Raw genomic sequence first — 24,187 nt, forward strand, 5'->3', positions numbered from 1 at the left:
TATCTGTCCATCATACTCCAGGCAACATATCAGCATTCTCTGTCAGAATTTCACACTGCTATTTTAAAAGTTTTGCAATATGTGTACAAAGGATAGGGGTGACATTTGAAAGTTTTAAGCAGGAGCATTTTTCCTGCTCACATATGTAGGTGACCACACACCCACACTCACGCACCACAGACCTTCTTTTTATATTTTTCTTTCCTTGCTTTCACAAACACTTTCTCTCCGCCTGTCAGAAATTATTTCTGACTTCCTCTTTGTCCACTTTAATTGCATAACATACAAACACAGCAATTCATCTCTTTCCCTCTCAGTACTTTTTTGTTGTTGTTTTTTGGCCTTCACTTGACAGCCTCCTTTTTCCCCTTTAAATTAGAGGTGAAGCACTGTAGGCAAAACACTGAAAGAACAATTAAGATATTTTTGGAAACCAAAAAAGGGATGGGGAAAAAAGGCTTGGGAAACCTTTGGCTTTAATACTGATATTATGATTGAAGTCGGGAATTATGGTTATTAGAGGCTTTGCAGTTTACGTTTGCTATAAATCTAATCGCCTCCCGCATTATGCCCTCTTTCAGCGAAGGCTGTGGTTATATTTACTGCCGACATCTATGATGACAGACAGCACCTTTGAGGAGAGCCAGATAAACAAAATATTTTACATACTCAAGCTTCGCGGGGTCTAATGGATTCATATCATGGAGAGAAAAAGGCTTCATTAGAAGAAATGCGCCAGGTGCTGAAAAGCAGATTTACCACAGAGATTTCCTTTGAGTTATCTGTCGCCGCTTAATGGGGGAAGCTGGCTGCTTGGCTTTTGAATTCCAGAGCACAAAACGGACAAGGGAGCAGTGTCTACAAAGTGTGAGACTGCCAAGAGTGACAGGTTGCCTGTGTTGATAGGGCTCTGCCTCAGAGACACCTGTATGCTATGATATGAACCATCATAAGGACGTTGATGTGTGAGACAATTGCTTCGCTGGGTTCATGTGGGATGGTGGCATGATTTGGGAAATTATCTCTACCTTCCTACTGGCCTGTAATAAAGAACACACACATGGCTAAACTACATGCATATCTCCCACTTCCATTTGTTTTAAATGTATTTTTTCTTCAGTAAATAGGACCTTCAGGAGTTTTAGATCAAGGAGAAGAATGGCCTGTGGGGGGAAAGTAGGACTGCCAACTTCCAGGTAGTAGCTGGAGATCTGCTCTTACAACTGATCTCCAGCGGAAAGAGATCAGTTCACCTGGAGAAAATGGCTGCTTTAGAAATTGAGAGAGCAAAATGGAAGTGGGAAACTGATCTATGCCACCCTGAGTTCCTTGGAGGAAAATGCATCATGCGTACAAGTTCTTCCGATGTGCACTGAGCACATACATGACTGACAGTGCAATCCGGTGCTGTGTTACTCCAGCCTACAGCCAATGAAATTAAAAGATGTAGGTAGACTGAAGTTACTCTGCATAGGATTGCGCTATAAGACACAATTTTTTCTTAACAGCATGTGCATTTACATCGGCTGCGAAATGGATCATCAGATCTTTAACCACTGGTGTCAAATTTAAAACCAAATACCATTACCAGTTTTCTTAATTACATAGCAATAGGAATAAGGGCTTTCCAAATTAATTAATCAAACCAACAAATATGTATTCCGTAATGAGTATTTAAAATAATATTCCCGCCCCAAACTGTAATTAATTCAAATCATTTGAGTTGATTTTCTTCGAAAGAACAAGTATTCAGATTTGCCGATTAACAATTTACTAATTCATAATATCTTAAGATGCAAGAATTCTTATTGATTCTGATTAATGTTAATACCAACAGCAAGGTGGTTTTTTTTTTTTTTTAAGTAGTTTTTAAGACTACAAGGGAACATATTCAAGGGAACATACAAGGGAACATATTCACTTGCGGTCAGGGACATTGTATCCCTGGAAGAATCTATCATGGACTGTATACCCAGAACTTTGTAATTAAGGAAATTGGTAGCAATATTTGCTTTCTGTTTCGACAATACTGGTGATTAAAGATTTGTTGACAAATATTAAATAAACAAAGATAAATATGGGAAGAAAAATATTAAATAAACGATTGCTTCACAGACACGAACCTTTGCACACTTAAACACATTCAGAAGGTAAGCCATCTCTAGATCAGGGATCCACAATGTGGTGTCTATGGGGTCCATGTTGCCTGCTAACACCTTCCCTGGTACCCGCCAAATGCTTTAAGAAAGTAGGAGGGGTTAGGTGGGGCATTAGCCCAGCAGAGCTTCTAATTGGCTATGCAGATTAAAAGGCATCTTGTTAAACAAGGCTTCTGCCTGAAATGTCAAATTGTTACTATTAGAATATTGTCGAAGGCTTTCACGGTCAGAGTTCATTGGTTCTTGTAGGTTATCCGGGCTGTGTAACCGTGGCCTTGGAATTTTCTTTCCTGACGTTTCGCCAGCAACTGTGGCAGGCATCTTCAGAGTAGTAACACTGAAGGACAGTGTCTCTCAGTGTCAAGGGTGTAGGAAGAGTAATATATAGTCAGAAAGGGGTTGGGTTTGAGCTGAGTATTGTCCTGCAAAAGTAATGTGCTAATCATTGTCCTGTAAGTATCAAGATAATGTGCTAATGAGGATATGGTATGTTAATATGGAACCATTGTATTGTGAAGTGATCTGTTAATGTGTGTAATCCAAAGCTAATCTGCATGGCTATTGTTGAGTGTTGTCTTTGTTAGTCTGGAGGTTTTTTAGAACAGGAAGCCAAGCCTTATTCATTCTTAAACTCTCCTCTTTTCTGTTAAAGTTGTGCTGATGTTTATGAATTTCAATGGCTTCTCTGTGCAATCTGACAAAATAGTTGGTAGAATTGTCCAGTCTTTCAGTGTCTTGGAATAAGACCCTGTGTCCTGTTTGTGTCAGTCCATGTTCAGCCACTGCTGATTTCTCAGGTTGGCCAAGTCTGCAGTATCTTTCATGTTCTTTTATCCTTGTTTGTATGCTGTGTTTTGTGGTCCCGATGTAAACTTCTCCACAGCTGCAAGGTATACGATATACTCCTGCAGAGGTGAGGGGGTCTCTTTTGTCTTTTGCTGATCGTAGCATTTGTTGTATTTTCTTGGTGGGTTTAAACACTGTTTGTAGGTTATGTTTTTTCAAAAGTTTCTCCATCCTATCAGTGACTCCTTTAATAAATGGCAAGAATACCTTTCCTATGGGAGACTGTTTTTCCTGAGTTTTCTGATTTTTGTTTGGTTTAATGGTCCTTCTGATTTCATTCTTGGAGTAGCCGTTTGCTAGCAGTGCGTGATTTAGATGATTAGTTTCTTCCTTGAGAAACTGTGGTTCACAGATCCGTCTTGCACGGTCCATTAATGTTTTGATTATTCCTCTTTTCTGTCGGGGGTGGTGGTTGGAGTTTTTGTGTAAGTAGCGATCTGTGTGAGTTGGTTTCCGGTAGACCTTGTGACCTAACTACACCCTTGACACTGTCCTTCAGTGAAGATGCCTGCCACAGTTGCTGGTGAAACGTCAGGAAAGAAAATTCCAAGACCACGGTTACACAGCCCGGATAACCTACAAGAACCAATGTTACTATTAGAGTTGTGTATAACAACAAGAGATGGATTGACTCAATAAAGGAAGCCACAGCCCTCAATTTGCAAGATCTGAGCAAGGCTGTCAAAGATAGGACATTTTGGAGGACATTGATTCATAGGGTTGCCATGAGTAGGAAGCAACTTGACGGCACTTAACACACACACACACACACATAACCTCACTCCCTGATATTTTGTGAAGCAGCCATTTTGTGATTCTCTACCTCCCGTGACAGCCATTTTGTGATGGTGCCCACTGCGCAGTTTCATTCTAAAGGTGCCCACAGGCTCAAAAAGGTTGGGAACCCCCTGCTCTAGATTGAAGAGAAGCGGCACATATGGACATGTGCAACATATGCAATTTGTCCTGAGCCAGCTGTGGGGCTCTGGGTCAACCCCATCAGAAAACCAGTGATGGCACCCATCACCTGTGTGCAAGAGGTCCAAGAGAGCTCGAGAATGGAATGGGGAATTTATAATGGTCCAGCGGCAAGCCAGGTGGAGCAGCCCCAGTGGAATTGCAAACCAACCAGCAGCATTTCAGGAGGAAACCAACTGGTGAGCAACTGCAAACCAACTGGTGAGCAATCAGCCTCGATGCTGAATGGCATGAGCTAAGCAGCTCCAGCAGTGCTGGCAGAATTCCCGGGACTTGTCTCTGCTTGATCTTGGCTGCCAGTGACCTTCTAGGGCAGCAGCCCATTGGGAATGTTCCTAGTTTGTTAAACCACCAGTTCACCCCCTGGGAAAGCTGTGTTGAATCCTTTCCCTATTGCCTTATCTTGCATCCACCCCAACACTGATCTTTGCAACCAATGAGGCGGGCCCATTGGAATGCCAATAAGTCTAAGGAAGCCCATAACATTTATTACTCAAATGAATGCCAGGCACCTAGATTCCAGCTTACTAACAAATCTCTATCTACTAGCCAATCCAAAATTTTGGAGCAAATTTCACATCTCTTCAAACACCTGTTGGGCAAAATATCACCTTGATCAAGGGCTAGTCTTCAAACTGGCAATAAACCACAGTTTGATAGGGAGTGTCGATATGTGCGTATGTGCGTGCGATCATTGCAACTACTTTATTTTAAACATTACTCTACATATAGTCCTAGCAGCCCCATGTGAGAACAATTGGATCGTAGCTGTAACATAACTTTAAACAAAGGTCTTATTGCACAAAACCATCATCTAAAAAAAAAATACCAAGAACACATTCATGCCATATTATCATCTATATTATCCAAGAAATTAGTGTCATATTACCGCAAAATCCTAATTCTGAATTCAATTGCTTATAATCAATCTCTATTATTTTAAATTATTTTTATTTCATACATGATAATAAATACAAAATAAGGAGCAACTTAGAATAGAAGTAAAAACAGAAGTAAAATAGAAGTAAAAACAGATCAATAAACACAACTAAACTTTTTACTCGTAAATAATCTTTTTGACATAACATAATAGTGGAATCCAACATTCTTCCCAATCTTTAATCTCTTTCTTATTAACCCAAACAGTAAGCCTAACTAACTTCACTGTCTCCCAGATTTTCAGTGGGGACATACACTGAAGCTGAATGTTGGGAGATTCAGGACAGACAAAAGAAAGTACTTCTTCACACAGCATAGAGTTAATTTGTGGAACTGACTGCTACAGGATGTGGTCATAGCCACCCCTTTGGAAGGCTTTAAAAGGGGAGTGGACAAATTCATGGAGGACGGGTCCATCAATGGTTACTAATCATGATGGTTATCTACTCCCTCCAATACCAGAGGCAGTATGCTTCTTTGTATCAGTTGCTGGGAAGAACAGGAAGGTTGCAGTCATCCTGTTTGTAGACTTCCTAGAGACAGATGGCTGGCCACTGTGTGAACAAAATGCTGAACTATATCAGCCTTTGGTCTGATCCAGCATGGCTCTTCTTATGTTCTTATGTTCCTTAACCAATTAAGTTTATTGGACGATACTTTGTCTTCCAAAAAACTAGCCAAGATTAGCATTGCAGCTGTTAACAGGTATTTAACCACATCTTGTATTGATACATGTAGCACCTTAACATAATTCAATAAAAAGACCTTAGGGGGCTTGGGTAGTCCTGCTCCTAAGACATTTAAAATTGTATCGGCCATCATATTCCAGTATTTCTGAATGTGCTCACATGAGCACCCATGTGGGGGGAAAATCAGCTTCATCCTTAGAACAAAACCAGCGTACATCTGAGAAATCTGAATAAATCTTTGATAACCTCCAAGGTGATAAATGCCATCCATGCACCTTTTTACAACAATTTTCTCTTAGCTGTAAACTAACTGAAAACAGTGGTCCTTTCGAGTATGTATACCTCCAATCAACCCCTATTAACGCCTCTCAGCTAGCGTTTAAATCTTCTCACTGAGTTGTGCGTTGACCAAGAATGTTTGGTGAAAGATTTCGTAGATATTTCTTGAACTGTAGAATTTCTTTTCAGTTCTGCCATAATAAAACATTTTGGTATTCGTGCACTAGCAAAGCTTTGAAACTTGTCTGCATGATTAGGTCAGCTGAAGCATTCAACACGGATGGTATATTCAATCAAATCTGACACCAAATACGTATATTTGTGTCACGACTGACTTCAGTGACCTGTTTCAAAGCAAGGACAGCAACATCATATATCTGTGAATATTCCATACAGCACTCTTTTGTTTACTGTTGCCATTATAATACTATGTAGGTTTGAAAAGTAATAGAATGGCTTGCGACTGCTTCGTAAATCCAAAATTCACCTTTGGCTTTCCACAGACTCATGTTAGAATTCCCCTTAAACTCTGATAGTCTAAAGCAGGATCTGAAGACAATGGGATTCAAATCGAAAAATGTCCGAAGGGAACAAAATATTAGTTATTTCAAAATTTCAATTTTTTAGGGTCCTGATCAAATGCTAATGAAATGATCGTGAATGCTCATACTGGCTTGTATCAGATTTTAAATGCCATCTGATAATTTTTTTTGTTAAATATTAGCGGAAATAATAGTTCCCCTCCTTACAAAATGTTGCTGGTGTCAAGTAATGAAAGCTGACAGGCCATGTATTTTTTTTAATGGTGTCTATCACAAATTGTCTTTGCTGTAACAAGGATCCATAAGACACGTTTGATATTTGATACATGTTAGGGTAGAAGAGGGAAAATACCAACTTTGCAATAATATTTCAGAACGTGGTAGCTTCTGTGCATTTTCACCTCTTCTGAACTCTGCAACCTAAAAAAAATACTAAAAGACTGTAAAGAATCTTCACCAGGCTGCTAAATATATTTATGTTAGTGTTAAAGGCACATTTCCTAAGTACAGGAATCCCATGTGTGTTTTCAAATATAATTTCTGATCCACATTGCTGACTGTTAAATTATCAGGAAGTGATCAGTCACACAACACCATGCCATTCCTTGTAGCTGATCACAGCAAAGTGGTAATCCATAACCACTAATTCTACTTTAAATGAAATCCTGCCAGCCAGCAAAAGACAGCTGAATCCCCTGTGCTGTTTGTTAAATTAAAACCTTTATTGCAAAGTCAAACGAAAAGCCCCATGATTAAGTTCCACGCTCTAGATCCAATGATCTGTTACTCTGGTGTCCTGCAAGGGGCTATCTTAAGGAGAATATTAGAATCCCCTCTGGTTACGCAGGCCTCAAGGTAGGAATGTTTTGCCTTAAGGAAACTACATTCTATGCATTGTGTTTTCCTCCCCCTCACAAGCAAATTGTGTTGATAGCTGGAGAGAATCATTTTTGCCTCATCTAAATAAGTAGGATGGCAGAGTAGATAAGGGGCACGGCACAAGGCCAGTGGTATGAATTATGCATACCATATCAAATTCTTACCCCTGTATCCAGCTGCAGAAGATTTTGCATTGGGTGGGTGGGGGGAGAGAAGAAAAGAAATTAGGATGAAAGAGATATCGAGCAATTTTCTCCATAACTGGTTCTTACTCACCTTAAATGTAAAATTTTATTTAGCTTATTTCATAGGGAGACATCTGTATTAAGGTTGTGCATTAACGTGGGTCCCTTTGAAAGGATTTAATGCAAACAAGCCTGAAATAATTGAAGAAGAAACATCTTCTGACTGTTCTCAGAAGAGCTTAGCACAGAGGAGGATGGCAGGAAAGAATTACTTTATTATATTGATTTTCTGGGGGAAATCAAAGCAGGATAAGGCAAATAGACCAATTGTCTTTTGCAAAACTCAGTGGAAGCGCTCAGAGAAGTGAATTTACATGTCAAAAACCGCCTGTAGTCAGGCAACCTCACATGCAAAGCAGAGCTGTGTACCTATTATTACTCTAATAAAGCATCTAATGCTGGAAGGTAACCTGGGCTCCTTTATGAACACAGTTCTTTAAAGAAAATCACTTAATGTGTTTTGTTAAAAATGTTGCCAGTGGCCTTTTCATTTGGGTGGCACAAACAATAACTTGATGTTACGGGAACATGTTGCTGATGATATGACACAAGCCCCCACCCCCTCATGTCTCTATGGTAATTTTAGTGGAATAAATTATGTTGATTTAAAATATTTCTGTCCCACATTCTTAGCCATTTTGCTGTCACAGTGGAGCGAAATTCATAAGGCAATGCGCTCAATGTTTCCCTACCATGGCAAGTGGCAGCCAGTGAATTGGAGCATCATGTCTACTGAACATGATGAAGGCAAGTAAAAAAAATGGTGCAAAGTGAATCAATGCTTTAATCAGTTATGTTAACCCCAACGCGTTTCGCATACTACTTTTTCAGGGGGAATCTTTCAGATTCTACTTTCACAACGTCCTAGGTTGCCAGCTCCATGCTGGGAAAAACCTGGCGATTTTTGGGGTGGAGACTGAGGAGGGCGGGGTTTGGGGAGGGGAGGGACTTCAGTGGGGTATATAATCCCATACAGACAACCTACCAAAGCAGCCATTTTCTCCAGGTGAACTGATCTCTATCACGTGAAGATCAGTTGTAATAGTGGGAGATCTCCAGATTGGCAACCCTATAACGTCCCTATAACCCTATAACGTCCCCATGCTTGTAATAAAGCAGCTTTTGTTTTCATGCCTTTGTTTTGCTTTGGTGCAAACCCCTTTTTTCTTTACTGAACATCCTTCCCCTCCTCAAACCCCACCCTCCCCAGGCCCCTCCCCAAGTGTCTTGGATCCCACCAAAACTTTTCACTTAAGGACATTCTTCTGTCAATGGAGCACAACGTCTTACCCTCCCTGTACCCACAGCAGCCCCAAATACCCCTCATGCTGCACCTGGGGGGGAAGGAGTAGCATGAGAAGGGGAGTCAAATGTTTGCATCAAGAGGGGGAAATTGGTGAAAACTGCCCCCTTTCCTTCAGCAGAAATCCTCCATGTAATGCAACCCTACATTTTGAGTAATGGAATATTTCCCCCTCTCCTATCCATAGGGTTGCCAGCTCTGGGTTGGGAAATACCTGGAGATTTTTAAGGTTGCCAGGTCCCTCTTACCCACCGGCGGGAGATTTTTGGGGTGGAGCCTGAGGAGGGCGGGGTTTGAACAGGGGAGGGAGTTCAATACCATAGAGTTCAATTGTCAAAGCGGCCATTTTCTCCAGGTGAACTGATCTCTATCGGCTGGAGATCAGTTGTAATAGCAGGAGATCTCCAGCAAGTGCCTGGAAGTTGGCAACCCTAGGAGATTTGGGGGGTGGAATCTGAGGAGGGTGGGGTTTGAGAAGGGATTTCAATGAGGTATAATCCCATAGAGTCTACTATACAAAGTAGGCCATTTTCTCCAGGTGAACTGATCTCTGTCGCCTGGAGATCAATTGTAATAGCAGGAGATCTCCAGCCGCCACCTGGAGGCTGGCAACTCTACCAATACACTCTGGTAATCCTAGAGATTATTCCACAGAACGAGAGGAGTCAAAAGGGAAATTCCACTTTCAGCAGAGACTCCATGATCTGTACAATGTGCAACACAATTAAAATGCACGCGTTTAGTTGTGTGCTGTCAAATACTGAATAACTGCCATATGTTTGTAAAGCAGTATAGTTCTGTGTGTGTGTGTAAAGTGCCGTCAAGTCGCAGCCAACTTATGGTGACCCCTTTTGGGGGTTTTCATGGCAAGAGACTAACAGAGGTGGTTTGCCAGTGCCTTCCTCTGCACAGCAACCCTGGTCTTCCTTGGTGGTCTCCCATCCAAATACTAACCAGGGCTGACCCTGCTTAACTTCTGAGATCTGACGAGATCAGGCTAGCCTGGGCCATCCAGGTCAGTATAGTTCTACAACTCATCAAACACTAGAATGATTTTTAAAATGTGGTTATGTATGACCTTACCACAAGTGTTTGCTTGTCGTGAGACAATTTTACCATGGGCAAATTAGGAGAAAGTCCAGTCACTTCGTAATTTTTGTTTTGCCTAAAAACTAGTCTTGTAAATATGCCCCATTTAATTAGGGTTATAATTACAGGCTTCACATCCTATTCTAAAGTTAGGTGTAATAAAAATAATAAGGTAAAGGCCCCAAAAGGAATTTATAACTCAGATACTTTTTCTTCAAAGGCACCTTCTTACTTCCAGACAAACTGATTACTGACAGGATGATCAAAACCTAAGAATAAATCAAGCTAAAAATTGTCAAACCAACAAGCGGGTGCTTTTTTACAGCATTGTTCCGAAACACCCTTGCTTTTCTTTTTTTTAAATACAAAAAAGATTAAGTCAAACTTTTCACACTTTGATTTATGGACCTCACTTTTTTAATTCTTTAACTTCTTACATCTATTTGCTGACCTATTTTTGATACATCAGATAACCAAATAGCTTTGTGCCAACAATGAATGACTGAGAGTCTGGATTTTTAATGCTGTGTATTGTGGTAACTTCAGGAAACCTTTAAGCATGTTTTCCTAGTACTTGTCACTGGGTAAACTACAGCTAGCTTTGGCCTACAGAATCTGAAGTCTAATTGTCTAAAAAGTTAGCATTTTATTTTAGAAGGAATTTTTAAAGTTTTCATGGATCCAACACAACTTCACCACTAGTTCCACTCATCCATTAGACCCGTGTACTTGTTTCTCATACGCCAGATCCTGTTAGCTGCCACAAGTATCTCAAATCTAGGGTTGCCAACCTCCAGTTACTAGCTGGAGATCTCTTGCTATTACAACTGATCTTCAGCCAATAGAGATCAGTTCACCTAGAGAAATGGCCACTTTGGCAATTGGACTCTATGGCACTGAAGTCCCTCCCCTCCCCAAACCCTGCCCTCCTCAGGCCCCACCCCAAAAACCAATCCAAAAGACTTAATTTCAATATCATGAAAACTGTTTGTTAATTACCATATTTACCTGAGAGAAATGAGATCCTGAATGGAAGACAACCACCCTAAAAGAAGTAATACACACACAAAGAAATTAATTACCTATAATTTGTTTGTTATGGGTAATTAAGATTTAAAAATGAGCAAAATAAGACCATATTGGATTCCCAGAATACATGTGAAGCCTGCTTTTAAAATGAAACTTGTTTGAAAAAAAATGTGCTGGTTTGTAAAAGAATCAACAGGGATTTTTAAGGAAAGACTTAAGCAGGCCTCACCTTACAGTGATTTTGATTAGCTTTCCCCAGGAAACTGAATCTCTCCTCATCAGCAGTGCATAAGCAAGGTTAACATTCACTAGTCAGGGCAGCAGTGTCCGTGGAAGACACCAACAGCTTCGTGTTTATCGCAAAGCCTTCTTCCACTAGGCATCTACGTTCCACCATGCTAATCTTCCCAGGATGCTGCATTTATCACCCACTAGACAAATGCTAAATGCAGCATTACAAGGCAATTATCACCTCACTTTCCCTCCTTAGCTCAGCAAGCAAGAGCTGAGCTGAAGAAGCAAGGCAAAAATTTGAAACTCCTGCTGTTGCTGCAGCTGCTCCCAAAAGACACTGAAATCATGTGCCTGGATATCTTTTTTTTAAGAACCAAAACACAGTTCTTGGTGAAGACAGAGGCAAAATGGGGATATTCCCCTGTGTGCTTGACACTGTAGTTAAAATGTGTGTTTGAAGACCCCTCTCGCATCCCATAAAACAAAATGTAAAATGCTTCAGAGGACAGTGTCCTTCAGTGTTACTCCTCAAATGCCTGCCACAGCTGCTGGCGAAACGTCAGGAAAGAAAATACCAAGACCACGGTTACACAGCCTGGATAACCTACAAGAATCCATGGGAAATGTTACTCAAGAAGTATTGGCTTAGAGTTATCTGAATGGAATAATTTTACTCTAGGACTCAGGGTTTCCCCCACAGTTTTCGAAGGAAGCATCTACTAGAATGCATTACAGTAGTCTAATTTGAATGATTCTAAGGGACGTGTAGATTTGCTTTCTCCAGAAATTACTGCAGCTTGCAAGCAAATCCAAACAGGTAAAAAGCCATCTCTTCAACCACCTTAGCCAGACCACAGCCAGATTCAGGAACACCCTAAGATTGTAAAATGAATCTTTCCAGAAGGGGAAGGGCCACGGCTCAGTGGCAGAGTGTCTCCTTTTTATGCAGAAGGTCCCAGGTACAATCCCTGGCATCTCCAGTTAGGAGGATCAAATAGCAGGTGATGTGAAAGACCTCTACGTCTTCAGAAGTGGTACTGCCATTCTGAGAATGTATGAATTGGGCTTTACCTACATCATTGTTGATGCCTTTAAGAACAGGGCATAATAGTGGAGGTCTTTTAGTTGAATGTGCAAGATAATGAATTCCAACTCTGAATGAGTCTCTTTGAATTTTGCGGTTTTCAAAGCTTAATACCTATGTGAAGCAATACTTCAGGCAATTTCAAGACTGTAACTGTCAAAAGCAATCTGTTTGCTTTGCATGATATTTCCACATTTTTGTAAGCCAGTATAGTAAATTCAATCTTTTGCAATTGCAATGAAAATTTTCCCGATTCATTTTATTTTGAAAGCTGGAGACAACATAAGCTGAGTGTTCAAAATTTGGGGAAATTCTGAGAGCAAGCATGATTTTGTGCATGAGGTTTTACTGTGAAAATGATGCTAACTAATAATAAGCAATGATGCTAACTAATAATGATGCTAACTAATAATAAGCAGTTCACTAATAACAGCGTTGAAAGATGCTAGCTAATAATGTGCTGTAGCAGTTCTCCATGCTAATAATAAGCATGATGCTAACTAATAATATCAATTCACTAATACCACTGTTGAAAGAAGGCTAGGACATCTTTGAGGCCAAAACACCACTAAAAACAGCTGAATCAAGAGCAGTGTTCCTTGGGAAACAGCAGTAACCCAGATATGGAGAACTGCTGCAACACTTAACCGGGCACCCCACTCCTGAAGGCGGGGTAGATCCATGACAGCAGGGAGCAGTGGAGCCATCCCGCCTCCTCATAGGTTTCCCAGCCGCCGAAAGGAAAGAAAAAGGCATCTAGGGTTGTCAGACCACAACATACTATAAGAAGGGAGCAGGTAGACTAGAGAAGAGTAAAAAGAGCTCTAGATGTTTTGAGCAAGAGCGCCAAAGGCAAATGTTGGGATTAATAAATATGAAACAAATATGAAACTGTTCAGATTGTTGGTCAACAGCCCATGTACTGGAGATTTTACATACAAAGGATGGGATTATCTTGTAGAAAGGATACATGGTTCCAAGTTTACTCTTGCAAACATTGAACATATCCACAGAAAGAGAGCTTGAGATCTCAGTGACTTTCATTCGTACTATTTAGCCTTAGTGCCCAAATGCCGTCTCCTGTCCTTGCAGAAGGGTAAATTTATATCCATTAAAAGATGCACAGTTTTGTAATTGACTTCAGAGGGACGTATATTGACCCCAGAATTACCAAGGCACCAGAAATTTTCATTTATTTCTGATAAATAAATTCAAGAGCCATTTAAAATATGGAAAAGATCTTTGAGAGGTTTGGACTTCTATTCTGGCTTACTTCAGTGTACCCTTGCATGAAGTTGGTCCAGGGTTCAGGTTCTGCTTATTCAGTTGAGGAATCTTAAGGAGCAGGAAAAGAAAAACTTTTCTCTGCCTGAGACCCTTAAAATCTGCTCCCAGTACTGAGCAAGGTGGACTAATAGGTTGGCTCATTATCAGGCAGTTTCATATGTGTTATATACAGTACTTGAAAGACTGATAACTTTGAGACCTAACATATAACCAGCTAATATCTTGTGTGTTTTTTTTTAATTTATAGTCTATTTCCCTTTTTAATTGGGACCCAGACTGGCTTTTCACATCATTTTCTCCTCTTCCACTTAATCCTCAAAACAACTACCTTGTGAGGGGAGCTTAGGCTGACAGAATACGACATGCCCAAGATCACCATGGCAGGGCTGGGGTTCAAACCCAGTCATCCCAGGTCCTAGTCCAACTCTGTAACTATGTCATGCCACCCCTAATATCTATGGAAATGTTTCAGTAAGTTGACAAAGGCTGTATGTGAAGCTCTTTAGGAGCTGGTGTGACCCCACGCCAGCATAGATGCCACCTTATCACAGAATAAAGTGGCACCTACTCTGGTGAGGGGGCAAACACAACGGCGTCCGGGAACTGCGGAGCTGTGCCAGCCCCCGCCACCAGCGTAGCCATGCTGACAGGGAATTCCCGGAAGGGAAAGCCTGCAACAGTGTGTGTGTGTGGGGGGGGGCATTCCCAGGGTGTTCCAAGGGGTGGAGCTGATATTAGTCAGGTTCCAAATCCCTTTTGCCCCGGGAACACCCCTTGAGCTGCACCGTTGCTACACCACCTTTTTTGGTGACATAGCCTCACTTTGCTCAATGAGGGCAATTTCGCATTTTCATGTGGTCAAACATGACATTTTGATACCTTCTTATACAGTAGGTACATAAATGAACGTGTGGCAATGTGCCAAACGTACCTTGTCAGATACTTTATTATTCACTCTCGTGTATTATTTCAGTGTCCATTCCTGCCCACTACTCATTTTTCCCCCGCCTCTCCACTGATACCCATATTACTAGCAGCTCCTTTGCGGAATGCTGTACTATTTATCTTTCAAATGTTAATTGCCTTTCCATAGTTCTTGCTTATGTTATTCACAGCGGTAAGCATGTTCTACAGAGCCCAGCAGATGAAACAGTGGGTACAAGGTCATTAGGACCTCTTACTTTATTTGATCTAGGCAGCCAGCTAAGATACTCTGCTTAATACATTGCATAGCTCTCCATAAACCACACAATTCAAGGCAATAGCGGACAGGGAATTCACATCTAATTCAGACTAATACCCCAGGCTATGCATGTCTTGTATTAATCATCCATATGAATTCTGAATATTGGATCTCTCCATGCTTTTTGTATACTGTTTAACATCTGCAAAAGAGTTAGATGCAAATTTGAGCCAAACCCTATCACAACTTCCAGTGCTAGCTCTGGAATATGCAATGCAATGGAGAGGGGCCATGGCTCAGTGGTAGAGCATGTGCTTGGCATGCAGAAGGTCCCAGGTTCAATCCCCGGCATCTCCAGTTAAAGGGGCTGGGCAAGTAGGTGATGTGAAAGACCTCTGCCTGAGACCCTGGAGAGCCGCTGCCGGTCTGAGTAGACAATACTGACTTTGATGGACCAAGGGTCTGATTCAGTAGAAGGCAGTTTCATGTGTTCAATGAGAAAAAAATAACAAATGTGACTTTGGGCATGTGCAAAGTGCCTTTTCTTTGTCATTGAACAGTAAACGTACAGATGCCTTGCATATCTGGAATGAAACAGAAATAGATTTCTTGGTCAGAATGTGTGGCTTACATGAAGGTATGCTTCATTCCAGAATCTAATCACTAATTAAATGAAAAAGACTTGAAGATACTGGGGGAAAGTATAGGATTTGCACCATGATCTATTGCATTAGGAAAACTACTAAAAGTTGGTTTGAAATTCACTATAACTGGGTCTTGAGGTCACCAGTTACCACTACAGAAATCTCTTTATTTAGTCCCAGGCAGGTTGAGATTCCTGGGGAAGGAGTACAACTGAGAAGACTGTATGCACACCTTCTCCAGTTACTCCAGGTGGCTTTTCCAAACCCACATTACAACCCTCCTCTGTATTCTATCAAAATAATTCAAGAGGAACATATTTCCAAGTGGCAAGAGGCTTTTTTATAATGTGTGTCAGAACTTCTGGATAACCCAGGGGGGAAACAAGGAAATACTTAAAGGTAAATTTATTTAGGAAAACGAGGTACAAAGTCTGACATATAAGAAAGAACAGCAATAATAAAAAGCATTGTAAACTAATACACTAAGATCAAGAAAAACCATTAAGTACTAGAGGCTAAGCCATGATTCTTAAGCTGCAAACCTAAACACACTAAGAAGTAACATTGAATTCAATGGATCTTACTACTTGAGTGGTGTTTCTGACAAGGCTGTTCCTTTAAGTCAGACCAGTCTTTTAGACTGCCCTAACCCTCCAAGCTAGAAAAGGGGGTTGGTGTGATTGCAGCTCCAACAGAGAAAGAACATGCCTTATTAAACTGTACTCTGGTTTTAAAAAACAAAAACAAACTAGCACTAAGGACACAAGTACCATTCATACGACTGGGCTGCATTAGAGTCTGTGCTTGTTGGTCTCTCTTTCTCTGATACATAAAGTCTGAAAGCTCTCTACATGCAACCCCTCTGTGTGTAGACTAAACGTGTGAAGAACTGGCGTGTGCACACTGGCCCTACCTGTCTGCGCAACCTAAGGTTGCATGGCAACCAGCGGAAGGGCAGTGGGGTGGGGGGCACTGAGTCAAAGGAGAATTTTTTGAAAGAAGCTACAGTCCTGTATACTTACCAGAAGTTGATACAGGAAGTGACAAGGGTAGCTTTAGGAATCACCGAGAACTCTATGGTAAACCATAGAGGTTTCCAATGATTCCCAGAGCTACCATTTTGTCACAACCTGTATCAACTTCCAGTAATTACAAGATTGTTTTTTCCCCTTAATTTTTCTACTTCCACTGCTCTGAGTGGCCATGGGTAACCGGACAGGGGGTGGGTATTCCCTACTGCCACTGGGGGTTTGGCTGCCCTAGCACAACCAGCAGCTTGTGAACATGGTATCCATGCATGGAGGAAATGTCCGTATGTATGCTCCCTCCCTGTGATTGGAAAGCATCATGCCTGATTTCAGGGAGGGAGCATGTGCATCTCTGAATCTCCCCGATCTTGATCTAATGCTCGAACCAAGTTGTTTTAATATTCTTATTCAGAGTCTGGAAAAAAATAAGAATTTATTTCATATTTAATTCACTTTTGCAATACTTTCCCCACCCCTTTTCAATTAATGCATCTTTCCCCTTCCAGTTTTCAGATGGAAAATGGGGTGAGGGGTAAGGGGTGAGAAACCCCTTTCTTCTATGCAGCTCTCTTTCTCTTCCTATTGCCGCCTCCTTAGCAGCTGCATTCTATAAAAATGAAAAACATCTATAAAGTGAATCATGGAGCTAACACTGCCTATTGTTATGTGTCAGTTCATATAAACTAAGCATGGGAAGCCTTTAACCCCCCCTCCCTCCCCCCCCCCCGATCGAATGAAAGTAAAATTAGTGCAAGGAGCCAATCTGAAACTTACTTTTCATATGTTTCATAGCTGTAAGCTCCAGCTAACAAAAAATGTAGCCCTCAGAAGGCTACAGAAATATGGGAAGCTGTTTGCTTAAATTAAGGAGCTTTTCATACGTTTGGAGTTGGGGGGGGCAAGGAGAGGGGGAAACCACCACAAAATCCCGTATCAGACATTTCTTGCTCCCCACAGGCAATTTTCTGACCTCCTTGTCGAAGAGCCAAGCCCGAACTTTGGTTCACGGACGAGTAATCACAGTCGGTCCATGACCGAACTTCTCCTCGGAGCACAAATATATCATTGGCAGCCGTTGTAAATCAAAGTCTCAAAGAGCATCATTTAGCCTGGAGCTAAAATTGCTTGTTTATCAGAAGGTGTCTAGTTTAGCATGGAGCAGTTCCTTGTAAATCTCAGGGACCTTTTACAACATCTACTTAAGCAGGCGGTTGGCTCCGGGGAGGCTTTTCTGAGAGCTTTAATGACTGCAGGCCTGCTAAAAAGATCCAGGCCTCGGTTTAGTTAAAGTGGTTTGCTCCGTGCCGTTTGGCTCCGTTCTGTAAACTTGCAAAGATAAGGTGTCTGCTTTATCTAAAGCAAGAGCAAGCATTAGTTTCTTAAGGAAATCTTTATATCCTAAGTGTTAATGTTACTTGGGCTTTTGGTATTTTGACCTTTGCCTACTTGCTTTTTGATTTACGGTGGGAGTGGCCCTAGCGCTCATAGCCAGCCTATGCTCTTTAGTTGCCATATAAAAGGGGGCAATTAAATGCCTTTCGCACAGTCCATAAAGCTCTGCTATTTTTGAATCATAATAAGGCAGGCCTGTTTGGCTAGCTCTGAAATGTGTGTGTGTGTGCGTGTGTGAAATTAAAGTCTTCTAAGCATTATCAACACCCTCTCTCCCCCCTCCTTCTCTCTTGTACTCCCTTCAGGGAAAGCTGCATCTACAAACAGCAAGGCTATTAAATAATTTCACACAGTGCCCTGTACCTAGTCCCACACTATGCCATTGCTTTCTTCTCGGCCAGCAGAAAATAATTTGTGGGTTTTTGACCAGAGCGTAGAGGCAGCAAAGGAAATTGTACACAACGTTCCTAAGGGTTGTTTTTTTGTTGTTGTTGTTAAGCGTAACTAACATATTTGCCAAAATGACAAATAGCTTATGGCCTGGGTTTACCAAAGATGCTTGTGGCTGCTAAATTCTTTGGTGAAAGAGGGCTGGTAAGCCACTAATAATAGGGTTAATTATAAAGGCTTCTCCTAAGTACTTTTATGATTTAAACTAATTACAGTTCACCTCGGCATATGGCAGGGGGTGACAAAGTCCTTTTAGAAATGGGCAGAGGTAGCAAGAACAGTGTCTTCACGTGGATGCTTATTGGGCAGAATCTGTTCACAGTTTGTGCCACTTCATCGGTTTCTCATTTCAACCACACTGCGAAATATTTTTAGATTACCAATGTTGCAGTGAAGCAACCAAATGCGGGAGTTTTGTAGGACATGGATTTGAATTCTTAAATTTAAAAGATGTTAAATCAGTCTGACAGTGCCATCAAGGGTTGCCAGACCCCTGGTGGGGGCAGGACATCCCCCACCCCCTGTGGCTGGAGAATTTTTTATTTTTAAAAAATGGCTGCTGGGCCACTTTCTAGGAATTGTGAGTCCTAGAAAGGCATGATGGCACATCCTAGTTGTCCCTAGAAGTAGGCTTACCAGGTCCTGTAGCTCCATCGGCGGGAGCTTTTCTGAAGCGTGCGGTGCGCCCGTGCACCTGGCGCGATGCGCACGTCCCACGTGACACGCCTCCGTCACTTCCGGGTTTGCTTGGAAGCGACATGGATGCTCTATCAATCTCTGCGGAGGTTGCTAGAGTGTCCGTGTCACTTCTGGAAGTGGCATAGGCGTGTTGCGCTTGCGCGTGTGCACGCATTGCCCGTCGGCCCTCAGCTGGCCGGCGGGCAGCCTGGTGGATTGGTGAGATTTTACCTGCCACCACTGGGTACTTGGCAACCGTACCTGGGAGTGATGTCACGCTGTCACTGATGGCCCCATGTTTCTGACACCGGGCCTGGCAACTCTAGTGCCATCCTAAGTGGAGTTACACCCTTCTAAGCCCATTTGTGGGTTTAGGATGATGTGATTCTGTTTAGGGTGGACTGTGAGTCTTATATTATTTAAAATTTTAATTTAAAAATTATAACCTACCCATCCCTTAAGGGGCTCAAGGTGCCTAACAGCACAGGAAATAAACAATTACATAAACTGTTAGGGGGGGAAATTAGTCCATAAATATCCAGTTCACATATCCTGCAAGCAACACTGGATGGTTGGTGTGGGTGGGAAAGCTTGAATTTCCCTAGTCTTGCCTGCATGACAACCGTTTCTCCAGTCCCTATTCCTGTGGCCATCATTTTCCACTACCATCACCAGGAGGCTTTTTTTGGGGGGCGGTCATCAGCAATGGAATGTCATAATTTTGTTATAATGGTGTAATGATCTGTGTATCAGGATCTCTGAATTTCCAGCTTTTAAAAAAAGAAGTAAGTTTCTATCCTCTTCTGTTGTGGAGATGTAAGGAGAAAGGCATATCTCTGCAACAAAAGGGGTTAGAAACTTTTTTTTCTTAATTAAAGCTAGGAATTCAGAGAACTTAATACACATATTGTTAAATCATTGTAATGATATTCAGTTGCCGATAAAAAAATTTTTTTAAGCCCTGGTGCCGCTTGGGGGCGGGGGCTGGTGCCAGGGAACTGGGGCAAGGAAGCTACAGGGAAACTTGCCATGTGGAAATCCCCATTGCTGCTGTTGTGTATTGGCAGCCACAGGGAAACTTCACAAGCATGCCCCTGTATGGAAAAAAAACACCACAGTAAACATTTGAGGAACTTTCTGAGAATCAGAACTGCAGACTGAGTTCGAACGTTGCATTCTCTCCTTCCTACCCTATGTCTGAAGAGTTCTTTGTTTAGGAAATCTTCAGTCAAAATCTAATTTGCTGCAATGTCAAATTAAGGACACTTAACAAATCAGGGATTTATTTCTTACCTAGAAACCAGGATTCTCAACCAAGACTGAACTATGGTTTGGAGTCCCCCATTTACTCAAATCTAAATATTTATATATAGCTGCTTTATACTATGTCAGACTGTTGTCAGACCTAGCTCAGCATTTTCTCCTCTGACTGGTATCAGGTCTCTGGTGGGGAAAGATATCTCCCAGCACCTGCTACCAAAGCTCCTTTAACAGGGATTGAACCTGGGCTTTAAAAAAAAAGGTTTATAGGAAGAGCTCTGCTGGATGAAGCCAATGGTCCATCCAATCCAGAATCCTGTTTCTCACTGTTGCCAACTAGATGCCCTGAAAAGTCCAGAAGCAGAAGCACAAAGGTTACTGTCTTCCACCATCCCATTTTCAGAAACATTGGGGCAGTCAGCTTGTAAAGCCAATGCTGTATTCCACTGAGCCATGGCCCCTCAGTAAATAATCCAAATCTTTTAAACCTCGTCAGTTTATGCTCGGTAATTAGCAGCGCATTCCAGGCTGAAGTGCCCCGCATATTTCTTCACACTTTTGATTTCTTCCCGCTGAAATGTCATTCCAGCCATCACTGCGAAGCCAGCGCATACCTGCTTCGCATTTCTTAAGAGCCCGTTTTGTATTTGCTCCACTCCCACATCGAAGCATTTACTGAAGGAACCATGAAAAATCACAGCCACGGCTTAGCTATGCAAATGAAGGAACAAAGGAGCTGGTGGGGGTGGCATTTGTTTGACTTTCTCCTCTTGCATCAGGACTGTGAATAGTCATTTTAAAGGACGGGTTTTAAAAAGCAGCTTTGAGCGAGCATCAAAATCGACTATGCATAAATGGCCCTCCCTCAAAGCATCAGTCAAAAGGCAGTTAAGTTATTGAATCTTCCAGAAGATATACAAGCAATCAAGAACTTTTCTATTCGGGGAACATCTTCTGACTCAAGTCCTTTTCACATGTTACAGTTGCATGTAATTGCCCACAGATCCTCTCAATATATGAGGTTGCCATCTTGTATGGGCAGAAACAACATGTATATTTAACATGTGCTATGGTAAACATGGAGAGCCAGCATGGTGCAATTGTTAAGAGTGGCGGACTCTGATCTGGAGAACCGGGTTTGATTCCCCACTCCTCCACATGAAGCCTATTGGGTGACCTTGGCCCAGTCACAGTTCTCTTAGAACTTTCTCAGCCCATAAGGAGGCAGGCAATGGCAAACCACTTCCAAATGTCTCTTGCCTTGAAAACCCTACGGGATCGTCGTAAGTCAGCTGTGACTTGATAGTACTTTACGCACACACACACACAGTACACATGAACTGACCATTGGAGTTTTAAAGGTTCGTGTTCTCTTGTACAGAGGCTGTATGTGCATAGTAAATACGCATTACCCATGTTCACCAATCACAGCTACCACATGCATCATGGGAAGCGCATGCTTCAAGCTTGCACAACTGGTATTTCCCAGCATGTGTGATTATAACATCTGGAAGGGGGTTCTGTGTACAAAGTAGTGCTCTAAGATGAAACATGTCAAAGATCGACCCTGCACAAAATCAGGAGTGAGGGCACCATGCAGAAAAGCCCAGTAACAAGATTAACCCTCACTCTCATGTCCCTTTAGTTAAGTCCAAAGAGTTTCAATCTAAATTATTTCCCAGTTTCTGGAAATGTCAGTCTAATTAAACAACATTATTATCACCAGGTGCAATAGCAACAACAGTCAGCAATAAGGTATGAAGGAGGGTTGCCGATGGTTTACTGTTGTTTTTTAATTCATCCCGAAAATATACGCCAGGCCATTTTCACCATCTGCTGCGCATTTGTCAGTCGAGAAAAGGAGGGCAGACACCTGGGGGTGTCATTGTTTAACTGACGTTTAGAAAGGAAGCACCAGCTCCAGTGGGAAATACCCTCATCCCTCCCCCAAAAGAAAGCACAAAACCACACTTGTGATGAGGAAAAGCTGGTCCATCGGATGCTTTTTAAAAAATATCCTCCTTTTTTGGAGTTTCCTCTCAAGTTCTCTTCAGCTTTATAGAAAGTCCGATATCAAGCATGTTGTGAAATACAAAATAATCAATAGGAATGCTCCCTGGCTGCTTGAGTAACTAACTTCCTTTGTGGAAACCAGCACTGTGGAAATTATTGTAGTAACAAACCATCTGCATGGAGCATGGCATTGTCTGCAGAAAGAATTGATAATGTAATCTCAGAAATGTGTCCTGACAACTACTCTCTCATTTACAAAGCATTGCAGGAACAAGAGGCGTAACATTCAAAGCTTTCTGAAAACAGTTGGAATCGGCAACGATTTCTTCTCGCCAGAAGTTCATACTAGTGACATACCCACCTCGGCATGTACATAAAAGAAGTTATGCTAACCAGGGATTATTAGTTAATGTTATTTACTTCATTTATACTCTGCCTTTCGCCCCAGTGGCTTACGTCATTCTCCTTTCCTCCATTTTATCCTCATGACAACCCTGAGAGGTAGGTTAGGCTGAGAGTGTGCGACTGACCCAAGTCACCCAGTGAGCTCCCATGGCAGAGTGGGGAATCAAACCTGTGTCTCCCAAATCATGAAACTCTAACCACTACATCACATTGGCTCATTTTCCTAATGTATAAACCATTTTTAATATCACAATACAATACGTGAAAGCTGAGCTGAGTCTTTGCACAGCAGAATTCCATAGTCTGGCTGCTGGAGGAATAAGTTCACACCGAGGCTTGTTACTTAGAAAATAAATTCTTTACAGCGCATTCCTGACTGGCCGAAACCTCCACCCAGTGCAAAAAAACTGTGCAACCCTCATAGGGTTCCGCGGGAGATACGTATCTTAGGGGGGAAAGGGGGTGGCCGGCACCGAAACACCCCGGGAATGCCTCCCGGGATGCCGGGACGCCCCGGGAACGCCTCCCAGGACACTGCCGCAGCCTTTGCCGGCATATGGACGCCGGTGGCAGGCTACACCAGCGTTTGGTCCCGGCGCTGCCGCCTCAGTGGCCAGAGACCGGCGTCTGGCCCTGCATGCTGGCGCTGGGGCCACAAACGCTGGCATGCGCCTCACGGACACCGGTGTTGTGGGCCTTTGCGCCGGTGTAGGCCTTCTCCAGCCTCCTGAAGACTTTGATGCGGGCCACCCACGGGGCTCAGGTATGCACAGTTAGTGTAAGAGAACTCCATACTAGACAGGAGAGGTAGAGAAAGGCAGAGCCTTTCACAGATGAACCAGGGACATGCGTAATTGTAAACCTACACTCTATTTAGATGTCACAAACTAACTGGGATTTGTTAATGATGAGCAGGGCGAACTTTGCATTCCCTTCTTCCTCCCTGCTTATGGGGAGCTATGCTTGAAGACTTCCTTATTTAGGAAGTCTTTAGTGAGACTCCAATTTGTTGCAATATACAGTTTGGATGACTTAACAAATTGGGGTTTCCTTCCTTCCTAGTAAGTAATCAGGATTCTAAACCAAGATTGAACTATGGTTCAGAATCTCATTTACTGGAAAGGAGCAAACCCCTATTTGTTAAGGCATCCACATTTGAATATCAAAATCAATTGGAATTAGATTGGAACAGGAAGTCTTCAACCACAGCTATGCACATAGGGTTGCCAGGCCCCCACTCTGGGGCCCCTCCTCCTGGTGGCAATCATCTGGTCGGTGGGGGACTTTCCGGTAGGAAAACCAGCTTTGACCTGCATTGCTGGTCACGTGGTGACATCACTTTTAATGTGCGCCTAGGGTTACCAGCTCTGGGTTGGGAAATACCTGAAGATTTTTGGGGTGGAGCCTGAGGAGGGCAGGGTTTGGAGAGGGGAGGGACTTTCACCCAATGGTGGAATACAATAATAGAAGGAGAGAGATGAAGCTCCCTGGAGAGTTCCAAAGTTCTTGCACCATGAGCAAGAAGGCCCTTTTTCTAGCCTCAAATGGCAAG

Source organism: Euleptes europaea, chromosome 15, assembly GCF_029931775.1.
Source record: "Euleptes europaea isolate rEulEur1 chromosome 15, rEulEur1.hap1, whole genome shotgun sequence".
Taxonomy (NCBI): domain Eukaryota; kingdom Metazoa; phylum Chordata; class Lepidosauria; order Squamata; family Sphaerodactylidae; genus Euleptes; species Euleptes europaea.